Source organism: Sorex fumeus, unplaced genomic scaffold (assembly GCF_029834395.1).
Source record: "Sorex fumeus unplaced genomic scaffold, SorFum_2.1 ptg000037l, whole genome shotgun sequence".
NCBI lineage: Eukaryota > Metazoa > Chordata > Mammalia > Eulipotyphla > Soricidae > Sorex > Sorex fumeus.
The window spans coordinates 58,353,983-58,372,062 of NW_026606094.1; positions in this window are offsets into that span (position 1 = coordinate 58,353,983).

Consider the following 18,080-nt stretch of genomic DNA (forward strand, 5'->3'; position numbering starts at 1 on the left):
GAATTAGCATGTCTTCTAGATAGATCTGTTTTGCTTGGAAGAGTTACATTATGCATTTGGTGCAATACTGACAAAATATTTATATCATAAATATGTGGCAATCCCAATAAGAAGTCAATGACAGACACAATTCAAGAGGTTATAGAGTATATGGAGAAGTTATCAGTCAATAGGAAAGGAACTAGAATTAAAGCTAAAAATATTGGATGATGACTAGGAACAAGGAAACAGGCGGTTTAAGCAAAGAGATAAGTACTATATGAGCCCACGGAATTTCTGTGGAAGAAATATTGTACGAAGCTGGGTCAGTATCTCCTGACTTGTGCTGTCCAAGAATAATTTGGCACCTGACTGAATGTATGGCTTTGTTTTCCTTCAAAGCTGTTAGAGAAAGCACTAACTTATACAGCAGTTGAAAATAATGCCACCTTCATCAGCAACTCCCCCCAACCCCAACCTCAAACACCACATCTAAGAATAAGCTCCATAATATGTCTTTTATACTCCATGTCCTTTGTGAGTGGGAAGGGAAGGTGGATGCTTTATAGAGGAGTCACTCAGAACTCCACACTGATGACCAGTCACCATGTCAATTGCTGCCCATCTTCTTGTCAGAACAAACAATGTTCCTGAGGATCCTTTTTTTGGCATAAAAATGCTTCAGCCCAGAAGTGATCCAAGTTACTTACAACTCATTGACAAAAACTAGACACTCGGTTCCACTTAATTAGAAGGAATCAAGTAAATACAATTTAACCATGTGCTAAAGTTGGGAGAAGTCTGGAAATATGATGAGTTGCTTTTAATCATAGCACATCTTTTTTGAGTCATTTTATTTTAATTATTTTTAAGGTAATTTGGGACTACACCCAGTGATGCTCAGCGATTACTTCTGGCTCTGCACTCAAGAATTACTCCTGGAGATGTTCAGTGTACCATATGGGATGAAGGGGGCCCTAACTAAGATTGGCTGTGTGCAAAGCAAGTGTCTTATCCCTATACCATCTCTTCAGCCACTGAGAGTTATTTCAATCTTGCTTTTCATGGAAACAATTATTTGCAGATATTCCATGTTGTATAACTAAAATATAATATTAATGAAGGCAAGAAAGTTCGGTCTGAACTGATGTGTTTGTAGAACTGAAAACAGAAGCATTTATACAAATATTACTGGGCAAAGAAAATTCAGGATAAGTGGTATATAAAAAGAGTAATATTACCATTTGTCAACGACTATTGCTAACTTATTTTTCAAAATAATAAGAAGCAATTTTTCATAGGTTTACCAAGAAACTTTCAAATTCAAATGACTCACCAACTCTATTGGAATGATGTCATCATCACTTCAGATTATTCTGAAAGACTTGTCCCAATTAAAATTGTGGGAAAAATCCAGGATGAAGATGTCTCAGTGTTATAGCTCATGCTTTCATGTGTGAACCCCTGGGTTCTATCCCTGATACTGCAATAAAAATAGAGTGAAATCCATTCATAAACTATACTCAAGGTTTAGTTACAAATAGCCAAGCCAGCATTCTATCTTTCCATGATCCTTCCTTTAGTGGTGCTGCTGCACTAAGTGTTGCACATCTAGGCATGATTCTTGCACACTTAATTGTGGAGACTGAAAACTCTTTTTTGATACCAAACACTTTTGTTGTGGTGTCATGAATTGCAAAAAGTGAGGTGGTCTAGTTTGTATTCAGCATGTGTGTCAGTGCTGGGGACTGAATGTGGTCTCATACCTTGTGCTCTACTACTGAGCAATCCCCAGCTTCCCAACTTAAAAATTATAATATATATAAAATAATATTATAATAAGGGACACCTTCAGCAGAGGTCAGAGAACCTAAGGCTAGTGTTGGTAGTACTGAGTTCAGAGGTGCAAGTCTGGCGATGCAATGCTGCTCAGTCCAGGAGAGCTTGGTGGCCACCAGGTTTCATCCTGTGGTGTGGTGTTCAGGGTTATATGATGCTGGGGATCTAACTCCAGGCCCTGCACTGCCAGGCGTGTGCTCTAAGTCCCCAATCACTTTTTTTTCTTTAGGAAGGCAAAGATGGTGTTGCCCCCTGGGATATTTGGTCTTAGTAGGTATAATAACACTACAACCACCTTTCTCTGAATTTTTCCAAAATCACTCGAAATTTTGTGTGACCCCAGTAAAAGCTTAAGTTGAACTCTCTTCTCCGTGAAAATATTTTTATTTTAATTTCATAAGCTTCTATCACAAATCACATTTTACCATGAAAGTCTGACATTTTTAAAGCCAGATTGTATTAGGAAAGTATTCAACTGGTGAACCTGAAAATCAGTGGTAAATTAGCTAATCAATAAAACCACAGGAGAAGAAGCACCATTTCCTCTTGGGTAAGGCTAAGGGCCCTGTCCTCTTTCACTCCAAGACTACCCTCAGAATGGAAACAAGTCTTAGTAGCCATGGGAAGCCCCAAGCATGGGAATATTACCACTTCAGTAGGTCCACAAAGCCTTGAAACTATGCTCTGGAATTTGTGACCAATTTGAGAGACCATCCTATGGAGGCCAGGCTTTGTCCTTTCCTTGATCACAGCACAGAGTCTGAGTTGCAGAGGAACCAGATAGGCTATTGTGTAGTTTTAATCCAACAGTATAACCCAATAGAACCCATATGATAACTATGCTGTATGGTTGCTAGTGTGGAAGCAACCATAGCGACTGGATGGCTTCATGTCCCCTAACATGACCCTGTTGGGTTGGCATTCTGGCTATATGAATCCCACTCACAGTCAGAAAGAAAACATAGAGCTACACAAGATTCACTGACTTTTTTCCTGCCAGATTAATCCTGGCCACTCTCCCCCAAGGCAAAAAGTTATATGCACCCCACAATCGTACCCACCTTCTAAAGTGTCATGATGGTTCCTGAGCTTCTTCTGGAGAGCTTTGCATAAAACAGATCAGGATGTTCTAAATAAATTGTTCATGACTAAAGACTAGTCATGTCCCTGAAGAAACTTCCAAAAATTACCCCCGAGTCTTAGAACTCCTTGAGCTATTTTTGTAGTTAGGGACCCTCCATGGCCTGAGTTCTATTAATATTTATCTGGGGTAGGCTGAAAGAACCTGGGCAGACTTTTAACCCTGAAAACTGCGGCCCTCAGATAGGCATACTTGACCAGGTGTGCCTGACATTACCCCACAGCTGGTCAGGGCAGTTGTATAGTTTTAATCCAACAGTATAACCCAATAGAACCCATATGATAACTATGCTGTATGGTGACCTCCCCTGTCCTGCAGACCCCACCTTATCCTTTGAGTAGCATCCCCTTCTTCAGTTGGTCTGCTTGGTACTCTGTTGACCCACCTCCAACCTCTTAGATTCCTCTCTTGCCATCCCAAAATCTAATTTTCTCATCCAGCTGAACTGTGGACAACTTGACTAGAATCCTTTCAGTCCTATTTCATGAACTTATAGGTTTACATGAGCTCTCCTTATGATCTATAAATCGACCTGGCAGTTCCTACAGCAAACAGTGTATGGTAAACCAAGACTTTTTCTCATCAGTCAATGGTATTTATTTCATCATTCTTTAACAACTGATCACAGGAAAGATGATTCATAATTCTTTTCTCCCTTAGGTTATTTCCCCTTGTCTGTCCCGAGACAATACTTCAGTGATCCATTCCCCTCACACCCAGGTCAGCACACACTATGAAGAAGGGTGTAGCCACCTGGCTGCTTAAGGGTGGGTCAGAACCAGGTCCTTAACTTTGGGCTCTGTCTTCTCTTCTGTAAGCGCCTGCTATGGAGAAACTGCAAGTAAGGCAGAAACATAAGAGGTTTATTGTTATTCTTAGCTGCCTTCTCTGGCAGAGCAATTATGCAGTATAGTTGGGACTAATCAAAAGTAACATTTTATTAACTATTAAAAGCAATTATTTGGGGTCAAAGACAGTACATCAGGTAGAGTGCTGGCCTACACATGGCCGACCCATGTTTGAGTCCTGTTAGGAGTGATCCCTGAGTGCATAGCCAGGATAAAGCCCTGAGCACTGCCAAGCTGTGACTACTGAAACAGGAGCAAAAGATCAATGATTCTATTATTTGGGGGAATATATATATATATATATATATATATATATATATATATCCTTGCTGGCACCAGATAATCTCATTAGCCACCCTCCAGAACTCATGGATGCTCTTCCCAGACGGAAGTATAAAAGGAGGCTCCCAGAACCATGCCACCGAACTTCGCACCAGACTTTGGGGCAGGTGAGAGCCCTCCCCACCCCAAGGAACCCAGTCCTGGCAGCCAACCTCCACTGCCCAACCACCACCACGCTCCAGGTTGCTTTTACATTATAAGACACTTCCTACCCATTTATGCCTCTTGAAGAGCCTGGCAAGGTACCAAGAATATCCCGCCCGCACAGACAGAGCCTGGCAAGCTCCCCGTGGCATATTCAACATGCCAAATACAGTAATGTCAATAGGTCTCAGTCCCCTGATCCTGAAAAAGGCTTCATTCATTGGGAAAAGACGAGCAAGAAGAGGCTGCTAAAATTTCAGGGCTGGGAGGAACGTTACTGGTGCCTGCTTGAATAATTTGATGATCAATGGGATGACAGTGATACACTGATATATATATATATATATATACACACACACACACATATATATAAACACACATAAAAATCATGGCAGTGGTACCTATTGCATCATTCTTTAACAACTGATCATAGGACAGATGACTCATAATTCTTTTCTCCTTTTAGGTTATTTCCCTGTGCTCTAATATATATTTTCTGAGTGGGAAAGTCTCCTCTTGTTTCTTGGTTTGATTTTTTTTTAACATTGTGTGTAGCAAGCCATTTGCTGTCTCAACTTCTTTAAATAGACTACTGTATAAACCACATCTGAGAGAGCATTTAACTCCTAATGGAACAGACTGTTGTAACGTCTATTCTAGCAGCAGGGCATGGAGGTGGCACCAGGATCAAAGCCTGAGTAGAGGGCAGAATGCCCCTGTGCACAGACTGTGACCATATACCAGATTCAGCTCTCCTGCATGTTGCCAAAGCAGCTCCACAACGAAGAGAGACAAGAACTCGGTGCAGTGTCAGTTAAAGCCAAGTGAGGAGATTCTTAGGGGAGAATGGCAGCCAGTTGGGTGGTGCTCAGCAGCAGGGAGGGCATCCATGGTGTGTACAGTAGATGAGTACAGAGTACCAGAGTGCTGAGTGAGGGGAGTGTCCATCTGAGAGAAAATGGGTGAGATTCCAATAGAGCAAATCTTGATTGTCTGCAAAGCACAGCAGTACCACTGCCCATGCTTGTGATAGTCGGAGGGGAGCAGGTGGTGACTCTGGCCAAGGGTATGTGATGGGAAGCTTTTTAGACAAAGTTCAAGAGAGAGCTCCAAGAACTGATCCCTCCAGGAGGCAACAATGGCTATGGAGGTTGTTTCCATCTTTTCAATGGTGACATGTCAATGTATAAAACCTGAGATTGATCCCATTACATATGATGGAAGAAGACAATGTGGAAATAAAGTCCTTTGAAAAACAGGCAGGACTTAAAGCTAGCCATGCTCTCCACTTACAGCTCTAACTCTCTGAGCCTACAACTGCTCTTAGTAAGACTTCTTGTCAATAGAAGCAAGACATTTACTGTTCAGACAAGTAAAGTTCAGTGTTCTGGTGTTGTAATGAAAAAAAATGACAAACATCCTAACTGATAACAATGCCTTACCTCCAAAGTTGGCACATATCATCACCATGAATCTGGATGAATCATACTGTATGCAAGATGAATCAGAGGGACTCGTACTCTGGGTACACGTATTGGAAGCAAACCAGGATCCTTTATAGATAAACATTGTAGGATCCAGAACTTAGAAGCTTCCCTGGGAAAACGGCATAGCCAGACTTTATGATTTCCCAATGGGTCTCTTCTATTTGGAACTCCAGACAAGAGCCTCAGGGTCATTCCACCAGTTAAATGAAGCTTCTTAAATGTTCTTAATTAACACAAAGTGTGACTTGTTATGTTGCCATAGCTATACAGTTTAGGTGTGATCCATAGCTAAGTAACAAAATGAAGTTAATAAAAAAAAGTTTATTAAATAAAAATAATATATGAAAAACATGAAGTGGGGGAAGGGAAATAGCTGTAGGGTAAAAGGTTAAGCTTCGAAAGGAGAATTTCTTAGCAAAGAAACTGTCAAGTTTGCCAATCCAATAATGTTCTTGTTAAATTTTCTTGTCAAAGGACTTCCGACAGGTAATTCCTGAACTTCTAGAAATCCCCCCAAATACCAAGAGATCATGTCAAAGAACAAAATAATTCTTATAGTAGGAATCATTTTCAACATGAGCCACACCAAGACAAACAATTTTGGGAACGCACATGAAATACTATGAGTCATTAATTTGTAAATGACAAAGATCGGAAATAAGGGATTTTTCTTTACCTAAAAGACATCCTAGTTACTCAAGTTATGATACGAAATATAGCAAAAGTCAACAAAAGGAAATTGAAAAGGAATGTAGGTAATTGCAGCAAGACAGGATGCAGAACATTTTTCACCACCTAATATTACAATAGATAGATGGATTAACTAACTATACAACTTTACTTAGAAACTATTGAAAAGATTATTTTAAATAAAGTCATCTGAAGAGCTAGTTGACTTCCTTTTGTCAAATGGTATTCACACTTTAGTGAACGTATTTTGAATGTTTTGAGTAAAAGTAGGAATACAGTAAAATAGTTTTTAGACCACCTACATTTAGAATATATTAAATTACACAATGCATTCCTTTTAGTAAATGCTCTTTTATAACATTCCTTCCAGTTACTGATAGAAACTGCAAACAGTTATGATATTTAATTGATTCCCTAAATGCAGCTGTACTTCAAACTCTTGGAAGCTGTCCAATAATTTTAGTGTAGAATTTGAGAGAGAGTCCAATTTCAAAAAATAATTTTATATTTTCTATTAGTTCCCGGTACTGGGGCAAGGAAGTTAATATATACAAATATCTGAGTAAAAATTAGGGTAATGTGGATAGGATACAGACTCAATAAATGACATATATTAGTGAAAATGCTATGAGAGAATCAAGATAATATCGTTGCATCAACTGTCATGATTTAAGGAAGAAAAAACAGGGCTGAGATAGCTTAACAGGTTGAGCACATGTTTTGCATGCCATGGTTCCCTGAACATAGTTGACAGAAATACCCAAACACCAAGCTGGGAGAGGTCACTCAGTATAACTAGGTATGACCCCAAAATAACATAAACAAAGTAGAAAAGTCTACTGGAAATCGGCTAAACAAAAAAAAGTATTTTTACAAAACAAACTGCAATTCAACAAATGCGGAGTTTTCCATGGACTCAAAATACCAATAGACTTGATCTACTTTTGCTCTGTATCTAGTTTTCTTTCTTTTACTATTGATCCAGTTTCTATGGAGTAAAAAGCAGAGCAGAGAGCAGCTCCTACACTCGCACACTAGCAGCAATGGTAAGAAAATGGAAAGATTCTAGGGAAAAATTGGGATTAACCTCATTTGTATTAATAGTTGCAGTTAAGCTGTTCAAGTCTAGTTAAATTTAGGTCGTCTTTAGACCAAAGTCTGTTGCCCAGAGCCTTCTCAGGCAGAACTTATTTAAACTCTTCTACTCTTCAATAAACCTTTTCATTAAGTGGAAAAGGTATCACTGTATCACTGTACTACTGTCATCCCATTGTTCACGATTTGCTCGAATGGGTGCCAGTAATGTCCCATTGGTTTCAGCCCTGAGATTTCAGCAGCCTCTCCTTACTTGTCCTTCTCAATGGTGCCATATCGGAGGCTTCTTTAGGATCAGGGGAATGAGACCCATTATTTTTATTGTTTTTGGCATATTGAGTATGCCACGGGAAGCTTGCCAGGCTCTGCCGTATGGGCGGGATACTCTCGGTAGCTTGCCAGGCTCTCCGAGAGTCTAGGTGTATACCTAGAAAAATTAATATTCATGTATGTTATACTCTATTGAATAAGTGTGCGAAAAAATATGTAGAAAAATATCAGGTTATAAAGGCAACCTTTAGAATTAGAGTAATATTTGCTTATGAAAAGTTTCAAGTATTAAAATAATTCTTATTATCAACAACAAAGCAAAATAACTAGAAATGGGTCAAGGCCTTGAATGGACATTTCTCTCAAAAAGTTACATAAAAAGATGTGCATTAAAAAGTGCTTAAAATCATTAGTCATTAAGGAAATAAAACCATATGGAGCACTGACAAGGTATAGAGAAATGCAAAATATCATAAACTGCTGATGGAAACAAAATGGCAGAGAAAGTAGTTTGTTAGCACTTCAAACAGTAAATCAGGTAATTACTGTAGCACTGCAGCACTGTCCTCCCATTGTTCATCAATTTGCTCAAGCGGGTACAGTAATGTCTCCATTGTGAGACTTTTGTTACTGTGATTGGCATACTGAATACATCACGGGTAGCTTGCCAGGCTTTGCCGTGGGGGTAAGATACTATTGGTAGCTTGCTGGGCTCTCCGAGAGGGGTAATTACTGTAGGAACTGGTAATTCATTAATTGTTAAAAGACTTATAAGTCTGGGATCAGAAAGATAGTAAGAGGGTAGGACAATTGCCTTATATAGTCAACCACAGTTCAATTACCCGCACCACATATATCTCCTCAATAACTGCAAGTATTGAGCTATCCCCAAGTACAGTCAGGTGTGGTCTCTAAACAAAACAAAAACTAATAAAAATATAAATTTATATTGAGTACTCTTCACCACAACCAAAAGCAGAAATAATCCATGTGCCCAGAAATAGATGACTAGGATAAACAAAATATGATCTATACATATGGTGGAATATATTTCAACCTTCAAAAGAAATGCATGCTAGCTCAGATCTCTGCCTAACACCATGTACAAAAGTAAGATCAAAATGGATTAAAGACCTCAACATCAGACCAGAAACCATAAGGTACATTGAAGACAAAGTTGGCAAAACCCTCCATGACATTGAAGCTAATGGTATCTTCAAAGATCCCACGCCACTGGCCGAGCAAGTGAAAACAGAGATAGATAAATGGGACTATCTTAAACTAAGAAGCTTCTGCACCTCCAAAGAAACAGTGACCAAAATACAAAGACAGTCTACAGAATGGGAAAGGATATTCGCCGAATACACATCTGACAAGGGGTTGATATCCAGGATATACAAAATACTGGTTAAAATCTACAAGAAGAAAACATCCAACCCCATCCAAAAATGGGGCAATGAAATGAACAGAAACTTTCTCAAAGAAGAAATCCGAATGGCAAGAAAGCACATGAGAAAATGCTCTACATCATTAATCATCAGGGAGATGCAGATCAAAACCACAATGAGATACCATCTCACACCTCAGAGACTGGCCCACATTCAAAAGAACAAAAGCAACCGATGCTGGCGCGGATGTGGCGAGAAAGGGACACTCCTTCACTGTTGGTGGGAATGTCGATTGGTTCAGCCCTTCTGGAAAACAGTATGGACGATTCTCAAAAAATTAGAAATTGAGCTCCCATTTGACCCAGCAATACCACTCCTGGGAATATATCCCAGAGAGGCAAAAATGTATAGTCGAAGTGACATCTGCACTTGTTTGTTCATTGCAGCACTCTTTACAATAGCCAGAAACTGGAAGAAACCTGAATGCCCAAGAACAGATGACTGGTTAAAGAAACTTTGGTACATCTACACAATGGAGTACTATGTAGCTGTTAGAAAAGATGAAGTCATGAAATTTACATACAAGTGGTACAACATGGAAAGTACCATGCTAAGCGAAATGAGTCAGAAAGAGAGGGATAGACATAGAAAGATTGCATTCATCTGGGGGATATAAAGTAACAAAATATGAGATTAATACCCAAGAATAGCTGAGATCAGCACCAGGAGGATTACTCCATAACTTAGAGGCCAGCCGGGTATTCTAGGGGAAAGGGCAGCTCAGATAGAGAAGGGAGCACCAAATAAAGGGTGTTTGGAGGATCCTCCCAGGAGGGGAGATGCATGTCAAAAGTAGACTATGGACTGAATATGTTTGCCACTCAATGCCTCTTTTGCAGACCACAACACCCAAAACTAGAGAGAGAACACAGGGGATTGCCCTGCCACAGAGGCAGGGGGGATGGGGGGGTTGGGAGTGGGGGGGATATTATCCATGGTGGTGGAAAATGGGCACTGGTGGAGGGATGGGTATCTGATCATTGTATAATCAAAACCCAAGCACAAAAAATAGTAAATCTACAACTGTACCTCATGGTGTTTCACTAATAAAAAAAATAAAATATAAAAAAAAAGAAATGCATGCTAAAACATATGAAAATCTCAAAATGTGACAAAAAAAGTTTCACTTAAAGGGCCATGTACTGTATGCTTTAAGTTATGTGAAATAGAACCGATAAACATATCAATATAGAAAGCAAGGACCAGGGACGTCTCTAAAGTTGTAAATGCCTTTCATGCCTAAAATTTGGTCCTGGGTTTGATTCCAAATGCTGTAAGACCCACCCCCACCCACCACTCCACCGAGCACCAGTGGGCATAATCATAGTGGCCCATAATCACCATAGAGAGAGACCTCCACAACAATTACCCAAAAAAAATAGAAAAGAAAGAAAATATTACAGGACTGAAGGAGGAGAGGAATTGGGAACAACTATTATAAGGAAGGAGTCTGCTTTGGAAATGATGAGAGCATTTTGGAGCTAAATAGAGGTAAAAACTACATAATTTTGTGAATGCGCTAAATGCCATTAAATCATAGATTTTAAAATCACTGTATCACTATATCATTGTCATCCCGTTGTTCACTGATTTACTTGAGCGGGTGCCAGTAACGTCCGTCTCCAATCGTCCCAGCCCTGAGATTTTAGCAGCCTCTCCTTAATCATCGCTCCCAATGCTGCCAGATTGGAGGCTCTCTAAGGGTCAAGGGAATGAACCTGTTATTGTTTCTGTTTTTGGCATATCGGATACACCACAGGTAGCTTACTAGGCTCTTCCATGCATTTTAAAATAATGAATTTTATCACTATAATTTTTTTTGAAGACACAGTAGGTAAGACACAAGTTAAATCCTTAGCACCCAATACAGTCCCTGAGCTCACAGATGATCCCTGATTATGGAGTCAGGATTAAGCCTTAAAGAATAGCCAAGTGTGGCCCCAAAACAGAAACAAACAAAAACAAATAAAAGATCAACAGTCTATAAACTTGTACCTTGCCTCAGTTTCTTGACCAAAAATTGTAAGCTCTCAAAAAAGGTTAGTGCCAGGGGGTATGGTACCGCCACCAGGTCAATCTGTACCTGTGAAGGAGGCGAGTGCATCAGCAGCCTGATGGCATCTTCAAACTTCCAGATACACCAAAATTGCTGCTGTGCCTTTGCCAGACCCCAAAAACTTGGGGTAAAGTTTACCAAGAAAGTAAACGGCCAAAAGTTAGATATGTGGGAAACACACCCACAAACCACCTCCGGCTCAGCTATATAATTGAAGGCATGGCCTCTCTGGTTCCTGATTGAACTGCTTAATGGCCATGATCCCAGAGACTCAGAAACAAACCTCGAAACCCAGCAGCTTTTGGTAGAAATATGTCTGGACCACACAGTAGGTTACTGTCGCCGGGGGAAAGGATGTTGTCCCTCCGCCTGCTTCCCCCTGGTGGCTCAGTGGCCGTCATCCTCCAGAGACCATTGGACAGTCAGGTTTGGGCCCACAGTGATGAGACATTTTGGGCCTCATGGGATGGGGGTGGAGCCCGGCCTGTCCTCTCCACCCCAACAAGACCCCAAGTCATTGCCCAAGAATGGCCTTTCTGGCTCCTGATCAAGCTGCTTAACGGCCATAATCCCAGAGACTCAGGAGCAAATCTCAGAACCCATCAGGTTTTGGCAGAAATCCCTCCAGATTTAAATGTTAAAATTTTGGAATTTCAAAATCGCACGGCCACTACTGCAGCCATGTGACATCATATGTTATTCATAACCAGCAATGGAAAACAAATTGTCTACTGTTGCATTTTCAGCAGATCTGAGTGTTGAGGTAAAGTCTCAAATAATGGTGGGTCTGGTGTCAAAACATTGAATGTGATCAAAGTAGAGAGAGAGTAATGTGAAAATCATCTGCCACACATATAGGGGGAGGGTGTGAGATGGGGGTATACTAGGGTTGTTGGGGGTGGCGAATGGGCACTGGTGAAGGTACGAGTGTTTCATTGTATGACCGAGACTTAGACCTGAAAGCTTTGTAACTGCTCTCATGGTGATTCAATAAATAAAATTATAAAAAAATGAAAAAAAAGTAAGGTGGAGTTTATGCACAATTCAAATCAGCTAATCAGTGGCTGAATAAATAGCTTTACTCCTACATAAAAAAATAAAAAAAGGTTAATGCATTTAAAATATAGATGCCTTTAAATATAGTAAAAACCTAATAAAATTCCTCTTATTTATTACATATATTTTTAATTTTAATATTTTTTATCTTCATGATCTGATAAAACTATTCTAATTTAATATTTTATCACTTTTAATACTTTTTATCCTCATGGAGGTAACATTATTTTTTGGCAGTGTTTGGAATTGAGCCCAGTGCCTCATTCATGGGGTTTTAAGGAAATGATGCCTTCTATATGGCACAGAGAAATATGCGTTATGCATCTTGACGTTTACAGCATTGAATTCTCTCTTGCCTTCTAAACTTGCAATATATTTTTGTGCTAAAAGTAAAATGTAAGTTAAACAACACTAAGGGCTACTAATTTCGATGAGAATTTTTTTTTTAGTAGTGGCAACTGCCAGCCATGCTCAGGACTATCTAGTGCCACTGGGCTACCTCCAGCAGTGCAATTACTGGAGATTGAATTCAAGGAGTCCAACTCAGACCCTCACCTCACACTAGGCAAAGGCTTTTAACCTTCTGAATTCTCTTTCCCAAACCCCCGGGCTACTAATTTAATTTAAATAAAGTCAACTAGAAGCCAGGGATATGGTTCAATGGTAGAACACAGAAACCTTGGATTTGACCCCTGCCTCTACACACAAAAAAAATTAATTATGAAAGGCCACAGAATAACATTGGTTTCACTAATATTGAGGTAGCTATTAGTGGTTCTCTATTTTAACTTACCAAGTACCACTAATTTATTTCCCCTTCTCCTCTTTCCTTGCCAGTTCCAGCCATAAAAATTACTGGATACCACTGAGAGAAACCCTAGTCAAACTAGTGGATACAAAAAGAAAAAAAGAATTTAAGGAAAAAGACAAGAAAAGCAGAATCTCAGAACTAAATGGAGTGAAGAGCTTGAGTTAAGAACTCAAGTCTATCATCCAATTCTACTGTTCTTCATGTGCTGGCTCTGTACTTTCAGCCACCAGCCTCTCAGAGATTGACATGCCTGACAGCCTCCAATTTCCATCAGAGCTCATTTTAATCACCTCTTCACACCATTTGTAATATAGGGATTCCCGATTTAGGATTATGAGGTTGACCATGTAAATTCTGACACTGGAAAGACCAGCTTGGCTGTTTATTAGTCATCTGTACTCACAGCTCTGGGTGGGAAGACAGTGAATGTCAAGCAGGACCACAGATGTTACAGGCTAGCGCAGAGGAAAGCACCACTTACTGTGGGAGATAAAAGGGTGAGGTGCTTTGACTCTCACATGGCTATGAAACTGACTTATTTGAATAATATGGGAACTGAAACCCACTCCCGAGGAATAATCAGCAATTGTATTTGGTTTGTTTGATAAGGACTGCTTGACTTATCTGTGGGAACTTTCTGTGGGCACAGAATAAGGAGGGGAACTTACAGTTAGGTCATCGAAGGTCCTCTTAGTTTCAGATATTAAGCAGTACATACTAGATATTATAAGCCTTATGCCAAGATTTATCATGAGTCACAGACTCCGCCTTTTTTCTTAGTTTTCAATTTGTAAAATCGAGGAGAAATTGTTCTTCTTATTCTGGTTTGAATTATAAATGAAAAGGGCGTAGAGATCATTATTATCAGCCTGACTGAGCCTCAGGATAGGATATTGAGCAGATCCACAAATAATGTGTCATTTGAAAAGATGAGAGTAATGAAATGCCATCGGAATTCCAAAGCATAATGTGCTCTTGCTTTTGCTTTTCTCACTTACCTGTTCCTCCCTTTCTCTTCTCACTTCTTTCTTTACCCTAGAGGGTTTTTTTTTCTTCTCTTCTCTCCTCTTCTTTAATCCCTTCTTGTCTTTCCATAGTTTTTGCTTTTTGTGCTATTCTCTCTCTCGCTGTTTCCATATGGTTCCACTTATTATCACTAGCCCATATCTGGGCTGGAATGATAGTACAGGTTGTAAGATGCTTTCCTTGCATGCAGCCAATCCATATTTCGATCTCCAGCATTCCATTTGGTCCTCTGAGCCTGCTAGGAGTGATTCTTGAGGATAGGGCCAGAAGTAACCCCTGAGCACTGCTGGTTGTGGCCAAAACATTTTTTAAATAATTTTTTTGAAAAGTCCATACCTGAAATAGTCTCCTAAATAAGGGATAGAGAGGGATCTTATGGTCAAAGTTTGATTTCACTTCTTACTGCATTATCCAGATCACTATATTCATTTGCTGTTAGTCTATCTTTCACATTCACATTTACATATCACTTTCTTTGAAAGTGATGCTCAATTGTGATAATAACTTACCTTTCTCTTTTAAATTCCAGATAAATATATGAAACAAAAATTATTTTTTAAACTTCAGGTGCATTTTGGCAATAAAAACCCTGTTTTTACAAATTTTTATGAAAAAATTTTCTCTACCACTTTCAACATGCAATTCCTCTAATTAATTGTTGGACCTTTGCTATTTGCTTTGTGTGAAAAGGTAATAGTGAGAGTCATTAATAAGATCATTGCAGCTAGGGGGAAAAATCCATTAAAAAGCACACGGTTAATATGGTCACTAAGACAGTTAGAAATTATGTCTTAAGATAATTGAAACTCTTCAGGCAATAAGCAAATAATAACAACATCTTAAATGATCCATTTGATTGCTAGTCAATATCAAGCAAATACAATTAAAGTATGTTTAGAGCTGTGGATACCCATGTCATGTACTTCCTAACTCTCATTTTTAGAGTATCTCGTTCATATCCCTCAGGCTCTGATAGATTGCTTATTTTATGGTGGGGAGTCAGTCAATTTCATAGTGTGTGAATGACTGCATAAATGATGTCCAGTCATCAAAAACAGCTTCAAGCAATGAGAAGAGCACTTTAAACATCTTAATGGCCCAAGTCTGGCCACACATAGTAACCTTCCTGGGATTATCTTGAAGATCTCTCCTTATCATTATAGTAGCACTGTAGCACTGTCCTCCCCTTGTTCATGGATTTGCTCAAGTGGGCACCAGTAACGTCTCCATTGTGAGACTTGTTGTTACTGTTTTTGGCATATCAAATACTCCACGGGGAGCTTGCAAGGCTCTGCCGATCATTATAGTATATAAATAAAAGTCATGAAGAACCTATCCTTGAGAACCTTAAATGCCACTGCATTCACTCCAGATCAAAAGGCAAATGACTTCCAAACTATGTTCCTCACTGTTCTAAAATGTACCTTACAACGTAAGGAAGAATAGAGAAAATCCAGAAACTTCTCATGTTTGAGTTAGAATGAATCTTGAAAAAAAAATCACTGTTTAGAAGGAGTAAAACTGAGACTTCTTTGACAATATTTTAGATTTGGCATAATAATTGTAATTTGTGCTGTCTCAGCTTTAAAGCATACAGTACATTTTGAAATCTTATTATAAAGATAAAAAATTATTTCACTATTAGTATACATTAGCACAGCGGTAGGGCGTTCGCCTTACAAGCGGCCAACATGGCCGACCCAGGTTCGATTCCTCCGCCCCTCTCGGAGAGCCCGGCAAGCTACCGAGAGTATTGATATGCCAGACACAGTAACAACAAAGTCTCCAATGGAGACGTTACTGGGCCCGCTCGAGCAAATCGACGATCAACGGGAGGGCCTTTACCTTACCTTACCTTAGTATACATTCTAACAAATATTTTTTAACTTAGTGCTTTTTTAAAAACATGTGTTGCATCCAATATAATTTGGTCCTAAACTTTCATATTTCTCCTTACCAACTTATGAAGTTTCTCTTTTAAATTTAAAAAATAAAATTTAATATTTATTTTTAAAACTTTATTGAATTTTTAAAAATTTAGGCACTGTGGTTTACAAGACTGTTAACAATAGGGTTTTATGCTTGCAATGATCCAACACTACACCCTCTACCAGTGGCCTCCTTCATCTCCACACCTTGGTAAACTCAGTTCGGCAGACCAGTTCTCATAACTTTCATCATCTAAAGTCAGCTACTGACTTGAATTCTTGCTTCATGTATCATGGAGCTTCATAGATACCAGCAAAAGATATGAGGGAGATTTCTGAAATTAAAGACTGTTCATCACTCACAGTAATAGCATATCTACCGTGTCTGTATTTGTACCTGTTCCTCTACCCACAATCCCCAGAAGGCAATGAAAACTAAGCCAGATACTATGACCACATACAGAGGCTTTACAGAGCTTAGGAATGCAAATCTTTTATACTGGGCTGTAAACATGCACCATACTGTACTATAAGAGAGAGTAACATCTCTATTTTTGAGAACAAACAAAAATCTCCAAAGCACCAGTGCCTGCCCTTTGTTCTGGAGGGAGACAGTACCTATCTCTTCTAAGGTTGCTTAATATACAAATGTCCTTTAAAGTGAGTCCTGAACAAAGACAGTAAGCACAGTTTCTCATTTCTACCTGTCAGGTAAATAATAGAACAGCCTCATGAAAAATTTCATGAATTCCTAACATTCCGTAATAATTTTTATTTATAATAAACAAAAAGATTATAACTGTTGATGAAGATGGTATGTTTAGCTACCTAAACTGTTAACAGTGAAAATGTGGGTACTCTGGTCATTAAAAAAATCACAAAATGATATTTATATACATGTAAGAATGTTTTGACTACAGGTAATTTTTGTACTCATTCTGCACAAAGAAAAATGATTACTTTCTCTGATACTCTTTACTCAGAAAAACAAAATCTAGACAATTTTGGGGATTATTTAAGATAAAATTAGAAAGGTAACTTTCTAATATTTTCCAACTTCCATGATAGCCATTGCATGCATAATTTTTCAGATTTTTCACTGCCAAATTGGTCTCAAAAAATAATCTATATGTTCACATCTTAACAAGAATCTATGAATAAAACAGCATCTACCAGTCTAGGGGAATGCAATTTAAAATGCTTTCATTTGTGTTTTAACTAAACTCAAAATGTCTTCATTTTGAGTGAAGAGATTGAGACACTAAGTGACTTGAAAGTGGCCAACAACTAGTTAATGTCAGAGCTGAGACTAAACCCCACATGCCCTGACTTGGAGCACAAGGCTCTTTCTTCTTACTCAAACCCACATATATGATATGATAGAGCTTTCAAACTGGGGTATGCATACCCCTGCAGGCAATGGGCAGTGTGCCAGGGAGGTAAAGCCACAGGATAAACACAGAGTGTCTTGCTTCAATGTAAATATTACTCAAAGATTTGAGGGGGGTAGAGGGAGCCACTTTATTTTTATATTAAAACAAGATTATCATGGCAAATGTACATTTTACATGAATTTTTTAAATCTCAGACTTGATGTTTTATGCTAATCCCACAAAATGGAAGTGAAGTTCCCTCTGCTCATTCAGCTAGAGCAACTTCTATGAAATAACTGCATGCCATGGGTGTGAGGGTGTTGAGGAAGGACTTCTATACAAAATGTTTCTTCTCACAGCTCCATCTTTGAGAGTTCATAATTAAATGTGTATTGCTGTGTATAGATGTGTTATTAATTATACATTTTTCTTGAAGAAGGAACACATTAAGCATTCACTGAAACTCACCTAGTTTCTGAGCTCTTTTTTCTAAAACAGAATTAGCCTTCTCTCTCTCTCTATTTCTTTCTCTCTCTCCCTCTCTCCC